Source organism: Brachypodium distachyon, chromosome 3 (genome assembly GCF_000005505.3).
Source record: "Brachypodium distachyon strain Bd21 chromosome 3, Brachypodium_distachyon_v3.0, whole genome shotgun sequence".
Classification (NCBI taxonomy): Eukaryota; Viridiplantae; Streptophyta; class Magnoliopsida; order Poales; family Poaceae; genus Brachypodium; species Brachypodium distachyon.
The window spans coordinates 8,478,526-8,485,933 of record NC_016133.3 but is presented as its reverse complement, the minus strand read 5'-3'; the positions used below and the strand labels follow the sequence as shown (position 1 = coordinate 8,485,933).

The 7,408-nt window shown below is 43.0% G+C and overlaps 1 long non-coding RNA gene across 7 annotated transcripts; it reads left to right on the top strand.

The window, feature by feature from the left end:
* The first annotated feature begins 207 nt into the window (after positions 1–207).
* LOC104583496 lies at positions 208–6,844 on the top strand. Of its 7 annotated transcripts, none has more exons than XR_002964856.1 (4): positions 210–1,179; positions 1,569–1,641; positions 2,378–4,462; positions 4,951–6,844. It is a non-coding gene; the product is annotated as an uncharacterized LOC104583496 (long non-coding RNA). The 7 variants fall into 7 exon arrangements; XR_002964853.1 differs by having other exon boundaries at positions 1,569–4,016; positions 4,268–4,462; XR_002964854.1 differs by having other exon boundaries at positions 213–770; positions 911–1,179; positions 1,569–4,462.
* Positions 6,845–7,408: the final 564 nt, after the last annotated feature.

Sequence of the window (7,408 nt, the reverse complement as noted above, 5' to 3'; positions counted from 1 at the left end):
AAGGACAGATAAAGATATGTATGGAAAGGCTCAAAACCGGTCCGCGGGCACGTACTAATACGTTAATCACGAGCTAACAGACACAGCCGTGAGCCGGAAGGAGCAGCCATGTAAGGCAGCGGGAGCTCACGGGGCTCGGGTGACCCAAGGAACGTGGGCCCTGCGAAAGCCAACTCGTCAATCTTCAGCTTCTTAATCTTACCGTCACCATTATCTTCTACTTTCAGCTTCTTAGCCTTCCCCGTCATCTCCGAGTTTCTTCTTGTTTGCGTCCCATCGCTCGTCTGCCGGAGACCCGCCTTGTCGTGAAAAGCCCCACACACCGCCTCTTCTTCTCCGTCGGCTGGACCTGCATCACGGAAGAAGTAAACAAACTTTATTAGAGAAATCTTAGTCAACCTTATGGCCCGGAGCTTTTTTTTTTTGGCCGCTGCTGGATATTTGGGTGTGGGTCGACGTATTTATGTTGGTGATTTCTGCCCACCATTTCCGGGGTGGGACTAAATAGAAATTACCGTCGATGCCATCGCCGACTCGCCGAGTCCCCGGGCTCCGTCGCGCGCCGCTCCGGCTCCCCCTGCACGCGCTCCTCGTCGCCCGCCTCCTCTCCCACGGGTCCCGGGCTCCGTCGCGCGCCGCTCCGGCTCTCCCTGCACGCACTCCTCGTCGCCCGCCTCCTCTCCCACGGGATCCACTCGCTGGCTCGCCGCTCCGCCCTGAGCTCCACGCCCTCGGCGCCGACTGCCTGCCTCCACTCGTCGGCGTCCACCGTACGTGCCCTACTGCTCTAACGTCCAAGATTTTCTGTTTTCCCAAACCCTCTGCTGCCGCCGCTTCCTAGGTTTTCCTGCGCCGCCAACGCTGCTGCCGGTGCGCCTGCTGTTGCTCGCTATTGCCGGTGCCCCTGCAGCTGCCTTCGCTACTTGCTGCTGTCCGGAAGTCACCCGTGGGGGTGTTCTTCGATATGGACTTCGAGATTAGCAGCACACGCAAGGGGCTCTGATCTACTACTACTTGTTTGCGTGATGCTGCTGGTCCAATCGGGAAACAAGACATCGAAGTTGATCTGTTTGAGTAGAGAGTAGTTGGAGGAAAGAAGAAAGAAGATAAATCATCATCCGAAGAAGAGTCTCTCCAAATTCGTGGAATTTGTCCCAAATTAGTTCTCTTCTCCTGAAGGTAACTTTCTATTTAGTCTCTAGATGTTCTAAAAGCAATCAGAAACTCAAAATTAGTGCCGGCATGATATTAGGTAGTTGCATTGTGGATCTTAGACATAACTTCGAAAAAAATGCATTAGACAAATTTTGAGATAACACTTACATAAAAGTTGTTTGAGTTTTTCTGTAGCTTTCCAACGGTGTATCGATTGCTCAACTCTGATTAATTTGTTATGAAGATACCACCAAAACAGTGCCGCTGGACTAGGATTTCTGATCAGCAGATATTTGTTTGTCATGTTTTCAGCAATTTCGAGTCAGAACCAGGACATGGTTACAAATCAAAATTTTGGCTGTAGATGGATCTTTCGGTTTTGTAATTGAGCCATGCATCTTCTTGCCATACAGGGATTTGTCTTTCAACTTGCTGTATGGAGGTATCCCCTTCTCCCATCTGCAAGCTCAAGCAACTTGAGGACCTGTAAGCACTGGATTAATAATTCTTTTTGCCTCACTTTTAGCAGAGCTGAGATGCTCTAGGTTTATCTTCTTCATATTACTGGTTTTTTTTTGTGATATCTTCTAGGAAACCATTATAGGTGTTTTTATTTGTAGGAAGCATCATGTAGTAAGTGTTTTTCATGAGTTCTTCTTAGTTCAGAATTGCTGTAAGGTGGACCTCTCAGTTTGTTCCTAGGTCTTAGGTGTTTGTTTTCAACAATTATATTTAATGTTGTGTTATAGCCCAGCATGTTGGTACAAATATTATGCCTTCACATTCTGTAGATTAGTGTCAAGACCTATGTGGATAAGTGCTGCAATTCCGAAAAAAATCCTCTGGATCTCAGCTTCAGTATAGAGCTGCTAAAAGTATTGATTATCTACAATATACTATTAATTTTGGTGTTCCGAATGTAGCTCAGTACTTATGCATATTAATATCTACTCCCTCCGTCCGGGATAATGAGTCAATTGTATTTTCCCAATATCTACTATTCAGTTATGTGCAGATAACTACTACCTCCGATCCAAAATAAGTGTCGCAGATGAGACACTTATTTTGAATTATGTTTGAACTAGACTTAGTTCAAAAGTAAGAGCATGAAAGTTTTAGTTGTGAAAACTTGCATGAACCTTTCATACTCTTACTTTTCTGTTCCATGGACAGAACACTATAGAAGTCACATGTTTATCCTTTTATGCGCATCTCATGACAGGACCATGTGGGTACCACCATACCAGTCATCCTAAAGCTGCATGAAATTAATTGCTGCATCGCTTTCTTTTCTACCTCACCTCATGTAAAGGCACATCATTTTTGAACAAGAATACAAGGTACATGGTCAGCTCTAAAGTGCATGCTATATGATGTAAACCAAACTTTTATCAACCCCTAACAAATAGTTGTAATCAAAGTATCCAAAACTTCACGGACAATTTCTTCTGCCGACTTCACCTGCTACAACTGTTTAGGTGCACTGAGTGTGCTATTTCCAAATGTTTTTTATTCTGTGTGTTTAGATAACATCTGGTATACAACTCCATACAAAACTATCATTGCTCCATATATGCAACAGTACAATTGATCGCCTGAAAAGACTACCATGCAAACATGTTCGATTGAACCTACATAGGCATTTAACCTCTCTCCCTACACGCTTACCAATTTCCAATATACAACACCAATCAATCTTGCAACTTCCTTTGTAGTACTCTCCATGGTTTTCAAGTCGCCGAGTCGAGTCGCCCTCTCACAGACTTGGGGACTAGGTAGACTAGTCTGTGACTAGGCTGGACTAGTCGACCCAAGTCGACTTGACTAGTAGAAACATTTATAAATCATTTAGTGCATCCAAAATAGGTTTAGCAGCATCAGTTGAAGGGAAAGAGAGACATAGGAGAGCAGAGCAGCACTGGACTTGGACACAGAGATAGAAATTGTATGCAAAATTGAACAGAGGATAGAGCACTGGAGCAGATTTCAGAAATCAAAACAGAGTAGAAATCAAATTGGGGTGGCAGAGGTGGAGGAGTCAGGCGGCAGGTCTCAGGGCGCAGATTTCTGGAGAGGACGGGAGGAGTGAGCGCATCCAGGCAGCAGAGGCACCCTGCGGAGGAAGCAGCATCGTCGAGGCCACATCCCGGGGCGGCGGCGGTGGCAGCGCCATCCGCCAGGTCTTCCCCGCCCTTTCCTGCCGCTTCCCCACCCGTTCCCTCCCTTTCCCTCCTCTTCCTTGGTGAATCCCGCCCGATTCTCTCTCCCGGGAGACCTATATACAGCCCGAAATTTTCCTGGCATGTGGGGCTTTCAGTGGGCAAGTCGGGTGGCTCGTGGCTTGCAGTCGCCGACTAGTCGGAGCTAGTCTCCGGCGAGTCCCCTAGTCGCGCGACTCGCCCTGCAAGTCGAGCCGCCGGCGCAAGTCTCGCCTGCTGCACAGACTTGGGGACTAGTCGCCGACTAATCGCCGACTCAAAAACCATGGTACTCTCACATCCATGCATATATCTTCATGTCTACACAGGTCCATATGGGCATCAGTACTTCGCCGACTTCGATCTCAGTTTTTTTTTCTACGGAAACCAATTTACTATGAACGCCGAACAAGTCAGGCGCTTGCAGCAGCTCCTGTCAACAAGCAACCCTCAGATAAGCTACGCACCAAGCAGTCGAAACAGAAGGCTGGCCAATAAAACAGCCACGATTAACACAGACAGCAGTAGGAGCGACAATAGAACCACAGATCAGCAAAACTAACCAACCTGACAAACGAATTCGTCCACGACGCTGAGCCGACAGCGACAGCAGAACACACCGCCGAGAAGCATCAGCGAAGAACGAGACAAAGATCTTTTTTGGTATGCCATGCTCTACTTTGTTCCCTTGATTATGGGTTGACCTTGCGTGCGCTTCCTAAAATTGCAGAGATTTTTACTTGAAGGAAATCCATATCTTCTGGGATCGACCTTGATTTTTTCGTTGTTCCATTCCCTGTTTGATTTTTTTGGCTTTCAAGAATGTACATTGCACTGTTTCTTTATACCATAAACGCAAGTATATAATCCAATAATAAATCGGCATGTAACGATGATGGTGTCACAATGTTCAGATATCCAGTTTTGGAATAAGAACAAGTCCATGGAAGGTCTATCGGCAAAATTTGTGGTTCTGAACTTCATGTCAGCTGGTTATTTTTCTTTACCTGCTTGACAATGATACTTCATGGATGATCCTTGCTAGCTCTGGAATTGGTGTGCAACTGTGCATTGAATTTTGGAAGATCGGAAAAGCGATGCATGTTGAGGTAATAAGACATTTGAGATATGGCTCTCTATCCTGTTGTATGGCAATCATATAATTTGATTCCTTTAGGATCTTACAATCACACGAACAAAGTTAGTTTGCTTTACATGTAATACACATCAAATGGTCTTCACTGAAAGTACTTGAGCACTGAATGAAATGTCAGATACATGCCTGTGGAAAAACAATTAAAAGGCTAAAGAACTCAACTCATGTTTAGTTCTCCTCATTAATAAAGATTGGGCTGCGTCAAGAGACTCTAAAACTATGAAGAACAAGGTTTTTCTGAGTGAAAATTGAACTTTTTTATAAGCTGTCGATGTTTAGATCCTCATTAACAAAGTTTAAGTATATCCACAGCCAGGTTTGCATAACTATCATTTTCCTTTTCTCCTTTGGTGTCTGGCTATATTTCTGATACTCGATGGAGACACAACTTTGATAGTTTTAGTAAATCACTATCTTCATTTCCCACAATATGCTCTTCAGGTTATTGTTGTTTGAAGGAGAGCAACAAAATGCAGAAGACAGACGTGGATCTGGGGAAAGCATTCTGAATCACCCCTCCTCTGTCTGGGTGACATTGCGAATTTCTCTGATAATCCAGTGAATTTTCACCTCCTGCTCCTCCTTACACTGCTCTCTCCGCTCTTTTTTTCTTCCTTCCACCTTCCCTTATCTGCTATACTGCTAAAACTTTATAGTTCCATTGCTTGCTTCAGTTTGGCGTCTGACACTTAGAAACTGATTAGCTGAGGTCAATAGGTGCATATCTCTGAAGTTATCCATTACTAATGTAGGGTCCTCCATTATGGTATATTGAAATTTCGGTTCATTTTTTTAATCATCACTGTCTTGCTCATTTCTCTAAATTGTAAACCTGGTTGCATGGGACAAGAAAACCTTTATCAATAGTTTATACACCTGAAATGGATGCTCTGTGCTAGACTTAGTTTACATCTTTCTTAGAGTGGCTCGACAAAGGTCGGTTTCACATTCTTTAGGTGATTGCTCAGTTTTTTATGTTGGTGATTTTGCCCCAGATACATGCCTGTGGAAAAACAATTAAAAGGCTAAAGAACTCGACTCATGTTTAGTTCTCCTCATTAATAAAGATTGGGCTGCGTCAAGAACAAGGTTTTTCTGAGTGAAAATTGAATTTTTTTTATAAGCTGTCGATGTTTAGATCCTGATTTATTGCTACATAAGTACATATATTCTTGCCCGCCTGTTCACCCGAGCTTTAAGCTGTCATGCTATTATCATTCTGCAAATTTAAATGCAGCCACGTAGCACTTGAAGAAAGATACGAATTAGACTACCTAACTTGATTGATCTCATACATTAGGCATGCTGTATAAAAGCATTGCACGTGCTGTCAGGATCATTGATGTTAGTAGACCTGCATAAAGAATTGCTATACCTCACACTAACATCAATTGTAAGAGCCTTAGTATTATCTGTTTATTAATGTTGATGTGGTTCTCACTAAGGAGCATTTGTAATATTACAAGCTAAAACTCTTATAGAATGTTTGTTTACTTGTATCGTATTTATGCAACTACCAAGGAAAGCCTCAAAATCATGTCACCTCCAGAGATGAGGCTTCTAAAGTATCTACTCTAGAGGTTAGATCGCCTTTATTTTCTGTATATTAATTTTGACTCATTTTCTAAGCACCATCGCACACTGCACATGAAAAACACATGTCTAGAATACTAGAGAGTCAAGTTTGAATTATTGCCCTCTAAATTTTGATTTTACTGTTATATGGTTGATTTTTGTTTTATTGGTCTTCTATGTTGAGAACTAACGTAAATTATTGTGGAGGTATATATTTTGGCCTTCTTATGATGGTGGAGTAGATTATTTGGTTCTCCTTTTTCTTAGAATGCTATATAAATTGAATTTCTTTTTATTTCTTGTGTAGGATACATGAATCCTTCGGGGCAATGGGAAGAGTATCCCTGTTAGTAGGGGCAAAAGCGGCTAGACAGAAATAATTCCTGAAGTCTTGCAGGGGCAAAGAAGCCTCCAGCCAAAAAGAGCCAAAAACCACTACTCGTTGCACCAATAATAATTCCTGAAGTTGTGCAGCCAGCAACTAAGAGAAGCCTCCTGCATTGGCTTGGGGCCGGGCTAGAATCTGGACCATGCATGTTTGTTCATGACCTGCTTCTGTGTGTTTTCTTCTGGAATCTGGTTATGAACTATGTTTGTTCGTGGATTACTTGCGTGTTGGTGTGTGCTCTTTTGTAATCTGGTTATGGACCATGTTTTTTCATGGCACACATTAGATCTTTGAACCTGAACATGAATGGTGACCTGCTGTTTATCACATGCTTGAAATATCAAATGTTTATGGTCTCCCTTTTATTACCAATGATGTTATACACACGAGTTAAAGGAAAAATTGGCTGGAGGACACCGTCATTTTGTGACCTTTTGCCGTGGCTGGAGGACACCGTCATTTTGTGATCTTTTGCCGAACCACACCGTTAGAACGTGTCTTTGCCGAATACCATTACAATTTTGTGGATATTAGCCAGAATACATTGTATGATCCAAAACTGAAAGTTTGACTTTTTTTCACCATGAATTATCATCCTACCCTTTAGCAATGTGTCTAGAATTTTTCAAACTTTTTGTTCGAAGCGCTTTCGTCTCCTTCGGATTGCAGCAACACAGGGGACAAATGTCCACCTCAACCAACAACGAATCCTAATAGATGTTAAATATCGTACAAAGGAAAAAATTGTTCAAAATCGGATTTAAGATGGTCATCGCCCAAGTAAAAATGTCAAATTCTCAATTTAGTTGACGCAGCGTGTTCTAGCAAATGTCCACAAACTTGTAATGGTACTGAGCAAAGACACATTCCGACGGTGTGTTTTGGCAAAAGCCAGTGATGGGGTCCCACAGGGCCACAGAAGCATCGCGACCGATC